At 40.6% G+C, this 7,896-nt stretch overlaps 2 pseudogenes; one reads left to right on the top strand and one right to left on the bottom strand.

Moving 5' to 3' along the window:
* Nucleotides 1-633: 633 nt before the first annotated feature.
* On the top strand, nucleotides 634-1,851 carry LOC113895963 (annotated as a pseudogene).
* Nucleotides 1,852-4,579: 2,728 nt separating this feature from the next.
* Nucleotides 4,580-6,311, bottom strand: LOC113895969 (annotated as a pseudogene).
* Between the last annotated feature and the right edge of the window lie 1,585 nt (nucleotides 6,312-7,896).

Genomic DNA, 7,896 nt, shown 5'->3' with positions numbered 1-7,896 from the left:
ATCTACCAACCCCAAACTCCCAGTCCATCCCTCTGCTTAGCCCCATCCCCTTTGGCCACCACGAGTCTGTTCTCTATGTCTGTGAATCTATTTTTGTTTTGTAGATAGGCTTATTTGTGCCAAATTTTATATTCCACACATAACTGATACCCTATGGTGTTTGTCTTTTTCTGACTTACTTCACTTGGTATGATAATCTCTAGTTGTACCCATGTTGCTGCAAATGGCAATATTTTAGTTTTTTATGGCTGAGTAGATTTCCACAGTATATATGTACCATATCTTCTTTATCCATACATTATTTATCTATTCATCTGTCAATAGACATTTATGTTGCTTCTATGTTTTGGCCACTGTGAATAGTGCTGCTATGGATATAGACATGCATATAAGAAACATATTTCTTATTCCATATATTTCATTCAAAGGTGGCGACTGATATTCTACTGTGTTCATGATTAATTCTAAATTGGCTCCTTCTTTATGAAAATTTGGCCTATTGTCTGTAAAATGACTGTACATAGAAACAGGTAAATAGCCAAGACATCAGTGAGAAAAGAGTTGTAAGAGAAAATAAGTTTGCCAGAACTAAGGAATGTCACTGAAGTTACTGGAATGTATGATCCTCAAGTGTGAATGCTTTGACTTGCTTGAATCTAACAAAAAGTGCTGACTCCTTGTTTGCTTGTCTCATTTATTTGAAACCTCTTTTCCTTTCTAGGAGATGTCTAAGCCACATGGGCCCAGAGAATGTTAACACTTGTCTCAGAATTCCTCCTCATGGACCTCTCAGATGATCCAGAACTGCAGCCCCTCCTCTTTAGCCTCTTCCTGTCCATGTACCTGATCACTGTGCTTGGGAACCTCCTCATCATCCTGGCCTTCATCTCTGAATCTCACCTCCACACCCCCATGTACTTCTTCCTTTCCAGCCTGTCCATGACTGACATTGGCTGCACCTCTACCACTGTCCCCAAGATGATTGTGGACATTCAAACTCACAGCAGACTCATTTCTTACATGAGCTGTGTGACCCAGATGTCTATTTTTATCCTTTTTGGATGTTTGGATAATCTACTCCTGATTGCCATGGCCTATGACTGGTTTGTGTCCATCCATCACCCTCTGCACTGCGTGGTCCTCATGAACCCACGCCTCTACAGCCTGCTGGTTTTGGTGTCATTTTTCATCAGCCTTTTGTCTTTCCTTCTTCATAGTTTGATGGTGTTAGAACTAACCTTCTTCCTGGATATGGAAATTCCTCGTTTCTTCTGTGACCCTTCTCAGCTCCTTAGCCTTGCCTGTTTTCAAATCCCCAGCAGTAATATATTAATCTATTTTATTGGTGCTATTTTTGGTGGTTTTCCATTCACAGGGATCCTCTTCTCTTATACTTGCATTGTTTCCTCTATTCTGAGAGTCCCTTCAACAGGTGGGAAGTATAAACCCTTCTCCACCTGTGGCTGTCACCTGGCAATCATGTGTTTATTTTATGGAAGAGGCATTGGGGTGCATCTCAGTTCTACTGTCTCATCTTCTCCCAGGGACAGTGCAGTGGCCTCAGTGATGTACACTGTGGTCACCCCCATGCTGAACCCCTTTGTTTACAGCCTGAGGAACAGGGACATCAAGAGGGTCATGTGGGGGCTCTTCAGCAAAACAACCTAATCTCAACATCTGTGCATCTTGTTTGCATAGGTTAGAAGAGCCAGTAAAAACAACCGTTGGAATTCAAAGTTGGTTCTATGATTTTGTAGCTCTTGTGCCTTTCAAAACTTAACAATGTTTCCAATCAGTTTGTTGCTTCATTTGGTATATTTTGATGGTAACTGCAGCCATGAAATTAAAAAACGCTTACTCCTTGGAAGAAAAGTTATGACCAACCTAGATAGCATATTCAAAAGCAGAGACATTACTTTGCCAACAAAGGTCCGTCTAGTCAAGACTATGGTTTTTCCAGTGGTCATGTATGGATGTGAGAGGTGGACTGTGAAGAAAGCTGAGCACCGAAGAATTGATGCTTTTGAACTGTGGTGTTGGAGAACACTCTTGAGAGTCCCTTGGACTGCAAGATCAACCAGTCCATTCTAAAGGAGATCAGCCCTGGGTGTTCTTTGGAAGGAATGATGCTGAAGCTGAAACTCCAGTACTTTGGCCACCTCATGAGAAGAGTTGACTCATTGGAAAAGACTCTGATGCTGGGAGGGATTGGGGGCAGGAGGAAAAGGGGACGACAGAGGATGAGATGGCTGGATGGCATCACCAACTCGATGGACGTGAGTCTGAGTGAACTCCAGGAGTTGGTGATGGACAGGGAGGCCTGGCGTGCTGCAATTCATGGGGTCGCAAAGAGTCGGATGCGACTGAGCGACTGAACTGAACTGAACTGAATGGGATTAAGGGATTATTGTGGGATCCTATCATTATAATCACTGCATGATTGAATCATGTTATAGCTATAGACTCTCTTTATTTCTTTTTTTTTTAGTTAGTTTATTTTAATTGGAAGCTAATTACAATATTGCAGTGGCTTTCGCCATACATCGACATAAATCAGCCACAGGTGTACACGTGTCCCCCATCCTGAACCCCGCTCCCAGCTTCCTCCCCATCCAATCCTTCAGGGTCATCCCAGTGCACCGGCCTTGAGTGCCCTGTCTCATGCATCAAACCTGGACTGGTGATCTATTTCATATATGGTAACATACACGTTTCAATGCTATTCTTTCAAATCATCCCACCCTCGCCTTCTCCCACAGAGGCCAAAAGCCTATTCTTTATCTCTGTGTCTGTTTTGCTATCTCGCATATAGGGTTATCGTTACCATCTTTCTAAATTCCATACATATGCGTTAGTATACTGTACTGATGTTTTTCTTTCCGGCTTACTTCTCTCTGTATAATAGGCTCCAGTTTCATCCACCTCATTAGAATTGATTCAAATGCACTCTTTTTAATAGCTGAGTAATATTCCATTGTGTATTTGTACCACAGCTTCCTTATCCATTCATCTGCTGATGGACATCTAGGTTGGTTCCATGTCCTAGCTATTTGTAAACAGTGCTGCAATGAACATTGGGGTACATGTGTCTCTTTCAATTCTGGTTTCCTCAGTGTGTATGCCCAGCAGTGGGATTGCTGGGTCATATTGCTGGACCCAGACATCCTGGAGACATGTAAAAATCCTTAACAATTAAAATCTTCAATCCTTAGGGAGGGGATATAGGTACATACATACCTGATTCACAATGTTGTACAGCAGAAACTCACACAAAATTGTAAAGCTACTATACTCCAATTAAAAAATAAATTTTAAAAATCTGCAATTCTTTCCAAAATTCATGTCTATTGTCCACAGAACTGTTGTATCTTTCATATCTGCTTATGCATGTTGTGTGTAACATACATGTAACTGGTCCTCAACTTTGGTTTCATATTGGACTCACCTGGGAGTCTTAAAATATTGGTGACAGCTTCTCAACATAGATTATGATTTAATTAGACTGAGTTGCATTCTTAGCATAGGATTTTAAAATTATCCCAGTTGATTTTCATGCTGAGTTTGGGAACTAATGATATAATCACATTTTGTTCAAAGACTGTTGTTGTTGTTCAGTCACTCAATCATGTCCAACCCTTTGTGACCCCATGGACTACAGCACACCAGGCCTCCCTGTCCTTCACCATCACCCAGAGCTTGCTCAAACTCATATCCATTGAGTTGGTGATGTCATCCAATCATCTCATCCTTTGTCATCCCCTTCTCCTCCTCCCTTTAATCTTTCCCAGAATCAGAGTCTTTTCCAATGAGTTGGCTCTTCAGAGCTTCAGCTTCAGCATCAGGCCTACCAATGGATATTCAGGGTTGATTTCTTTTAGGATTGATTGGTTTGATCTCCTTGCTGTCCAAGGGACTCTCAAGAGTCTTCTCCAACACCACAATTGAAAAGCATCAACTCCTGGGTGCTCAGCCTTCTTTATGGTCCAACTCTCACATCCATACAAGACTACTGGAAAAACCAGAGCTTGGACTATACAGACCTTTGTCAGCAAAGTAATGTCTCTGTTTTTTAATATAGCAGAGGTTTATCATAGCTTTTCTTCCAAGGAGCAAGCATTTTTCAATTTCACAGCTGCAGTCACCATCTGCAGTGATTTTGGAGCCCAAGAAAATAAAGTCTGACTGGTAGGTTTGGATCCTTTAGTGTTCATGAGCAGATGCTGAAGTTATTAAAGTCATACTAGCTCACAAGAAGGATGATCTGAGAAAGTTTACCTTAGAAACAGGCCATGTTATGTTCCCTGACATTCCTGATATTTCTTTACATATATTTGCTTTCCATACCATAAAACCTGTTGCTTGTGCTCATTAATAAGATATTGTCACCTTGCTCTGAATTCAGCCTTCTGTACTTTACTTAAGCAAAGGTTAACTCTTTTCATTACTAGTAATAGGATCTTTGTGTTTTTATTGTTTAGTCACTAAGTCGTGTCTGACTTTTGTGACCCAAGAGTCTGCTAGGCCCCTCTGTCCATGGGATTTCCCAGGCAAGAATACTGGAGTGAGTTGCCATCTCCTCCTCCAGGGGATCTCCCCAATCCAGGGATCAAATCAACATCTCTTATGTCTCCCACAAATCCTCTTTTGAGTACAGTTGACCGTTGAATATGGGTATGAACTGTACAGGTCCAGTTATTCAGACTACAACACTACACATCTGGCTGGTTGAATCTGAGAATACAAAATCACTTAAATGAAGGGTTGAATGCAATAATACATGGATTTTCTCCTGCTCAAGGTCAGTGCCCCTCCCTGCAGCATTGTTCAAGGGTCAACTGCAGTAACACACGTTAAAAGTGTGAATTCTGAATCCAGGCAGATTTTAGCTGCTAGTTGTGACTTTGGGAAAACTCAGTTTCTCTGCCTCAATCTCCCCATCTATGAAATGTGGATAATGACAGCATCTATCTCAAAGGTTTTTTTTTTTTTTTTTTTAAATTTGTTTCAATTGTTTATTAACTGAGGAGATTATAAAAATAATCCTGGTAGATACCTTAATTCATCCTTCTAATAAGCCTGTTGATCTGGTCTTCCCTGTCGCCAGCATCTCCACCTTCTACAAAATGACTGGTCTTATTCTTCATTCCATCTCGTGGAGAAGACAATTTAAAGGGCCACAGGAAATTGTTTGCTTCTTTGAAATGTTTTCTAATGGTATAGATCTCATGAATCAAATCCTCCATGCAGAAGATGCCATATTTCCCAAGAGATCGAGCAATCAACACGTTACCTGTCAGGGCAATTTGCTTCTTGCTGATTTTTCCATAACCATGTTTGTATTTCAATTCATTTACGGACTTCAGATTTGGGTACCCCCATGCAATGTATCAGAGAAGGCAATGGCATCCCACTCCAGGACTCTTGCCTGGAAAATCCCATGGATGGAGGTGCCTGGAAGGCTGCAGTCCATGGGTCGCTGAGGGTCGGACACGACTGAGCAACTTCACTTTCACTTTTCACTTTCATGCACTGGAGAAGGAAATGGCAACCCACTCCAGTGTTCTTGCCTGGAGAATCCCAGGGACGGGGCATCCTGGTGGGCTGCCGTCTATGGGGTCGCATAGAGTCAGACACGACTGAAGTGACTCAGCAGCAGCATGCAATGTATGACTCCACAATTCTCAGCATGTTAACTGAAGCCCTGTTGAGCTTCACAAAGGTGCCATTGAAGATCTGCCAGAGGCAAAGGAGCTGTAGCACCTTTCGAAAATTTGGGCTCACGTCGTTGACACCTCTGATCCTGACGACAAATGCCAATTTGGGTTCTGCAGGTACATAGAAGTTGCCAGCTTTTTGTTCCATCCTAGCCATTCAAATTTCAGTTCTGTACATCTGTATGTATTCCTTGTGGTAATGCTTAGCTTCTTCATAGATAAGCTTCCTCCTTGCCTTTTGAAGCATCTCTTGGGCAAACTTCTGTCTCAGGTGCTTGATCTTAAGCTCTGTGAAATTCTTTTGCTTTTTCTTAAGGGTTTCAGGCACAGTAGGAACCTTCTTTTTTTTTTTCTCTTCTGAACACTTCATGGTTCCAGCTGGAAAAGAGCTATCTCAAAACTTTTGTGTGTGAAGAGTTAAATGCGTTAGAGCTATAAAGTGTTCACAGTTCCCTGCACAGAGTAACAAACAGTTCAATAAACCATAACTATTTCAGTTGAATCAAACTATTAATATGCATATATTGCTAACAATGAGCTGTATGTATTGGTCTCATTTTTTTTTTTTTAATTGGAGTATAGTTGCTTTACAATGTTGTATTAGTTTTACTGTACAGAAAAATGAATCAGTTATACATGTACATACTTCCTTCCCATTCAGGTCATCACAGTGCATTAAGTAGAGTTCCCTGTGCCATACAGTAGGTTATCTATTTTATACACAGTGTAAGTAGTATATATGTGTCAATATCAGTCTCCCAATTCCTCCCACTCCACCGTTTCCCCTTGGTACACATATATTTGTTCTCTACACCTGTGTCTCTATTTCTGCTTTCCAAATATCATCTGTACTATTTTTCTAGGTTTCACATATATGAATTAATATACAATATTTGCTTTTCTCTGACTTACTTCACTCTGTATGACATTCTCTAGGTCCATCAATGAATACTGGGGTGCATGTGTCTTTTTTAGCTAGGTCTTATACTTTTTTTATTAATTGGAAAATGTTTTATTTTATTGTTTTTAATTTTTTTTATTTTGTTTTTAAACTTTACAAAATTGTATTTGTTTTGCCAAATATCGAAATGAATCTGCCACAGATATACATGCGTTCCCCATCCTGAACCCTCCTCCCTCCTCCCTCCCCATACCATCCCTCTGGGTCGTCCCAGTGCACCAGCCCCAAGCATCCAGTATCGTGCATCGAACCTGGACTGGTGACTCGTTTCATATATGATATTATACATGTTTCAATGCCATTCTCCCAAATCTTCCCACCTTCTCCCTCTCCCACAGAGTCCATAAGACTGTTCTATATACATCAGTGTCTCTTTTGCTGTCTTGTACACAGGGTTATTGTTACCATCTTTCTAAATTCCATATATATGCGTTAGTATACTGTATTGGTATTTTTCTTTCTGGCTTACTTCACTCTGTATAATAAGCTCCAGTTTCATCTACCTCATTAGAACTGATTCAAATGTATTCTTTTTAATGGCTGAGTAATACTCCATTGCGTATATGTACCACAGCTTTCTTATCCATTCATCTGCTGATGGACATCTAGGTTGCTTCCATGTCCTGGCGGATTCTTTCCTTCCCTTGTAACCACACTCCTTCCATAAGATAAGGAATTCATATTCTGTGGAAAATTGAAAAGGTATCTGGAGCTTGCCTAGAAGATGCCAAGTGAAGGTCACTCCAGAATGCTGTCTCAGCCTCAGCTGAACCTAGCAGTTCCTTGTCTAACCACAAATAAGCCTGCTTTCTCTAACTGGTTCCTCAAAATTCTTTGGTCACTGGAGGCAATATAGTGTAGTTATAAACATCATGCATTCTGAATTCAGACATAGTTTCACTATATGCATAACATTGGCCAATTATTTGAGTTCATGTGTGCTGTTTCACTATTTGTGTCAAGTGGATAAGTATCTGCCTCATAACTTTTTGTGACAATCAAAAAGATTAATATATAGAAATATCTTGAGTATTAAGATAGTGAATGACACAGAGTGAAATTCATGAAATATTAAATATTATTTTTCTCTTACCTCTTACCTCTTATCATAAAACCAAATAAGCCCCTTCTCTTCAAAGCCTTCTCTGAAACAAATTTGTCTTCTAAACTTCTCCACTGGAGAAGGCAATGGCACCCCACTCCAGTACTCTTGCCTGGAAA

This window comes from Bos indicus x Bos taurus, chromosome 7 (genome assembly GCF_003369695.1).
Source record: "Bos indicus x Bos taurus breed Angus x Brahman F1 hybrid chromosome 7, Bos_hybrid_MaternalHap_v2.0, whole genome shotgun sequence".
NCBI classification, from domain to species: Eukaryota; Metazoa; Chordata; class Mammalia; order Artiodactyla; family Bovidae; genus Bos; species Bos indicus x Bos taurus.
This window is presented reverse-complemented; position numbering and strand designations above follow the sequence as displayed.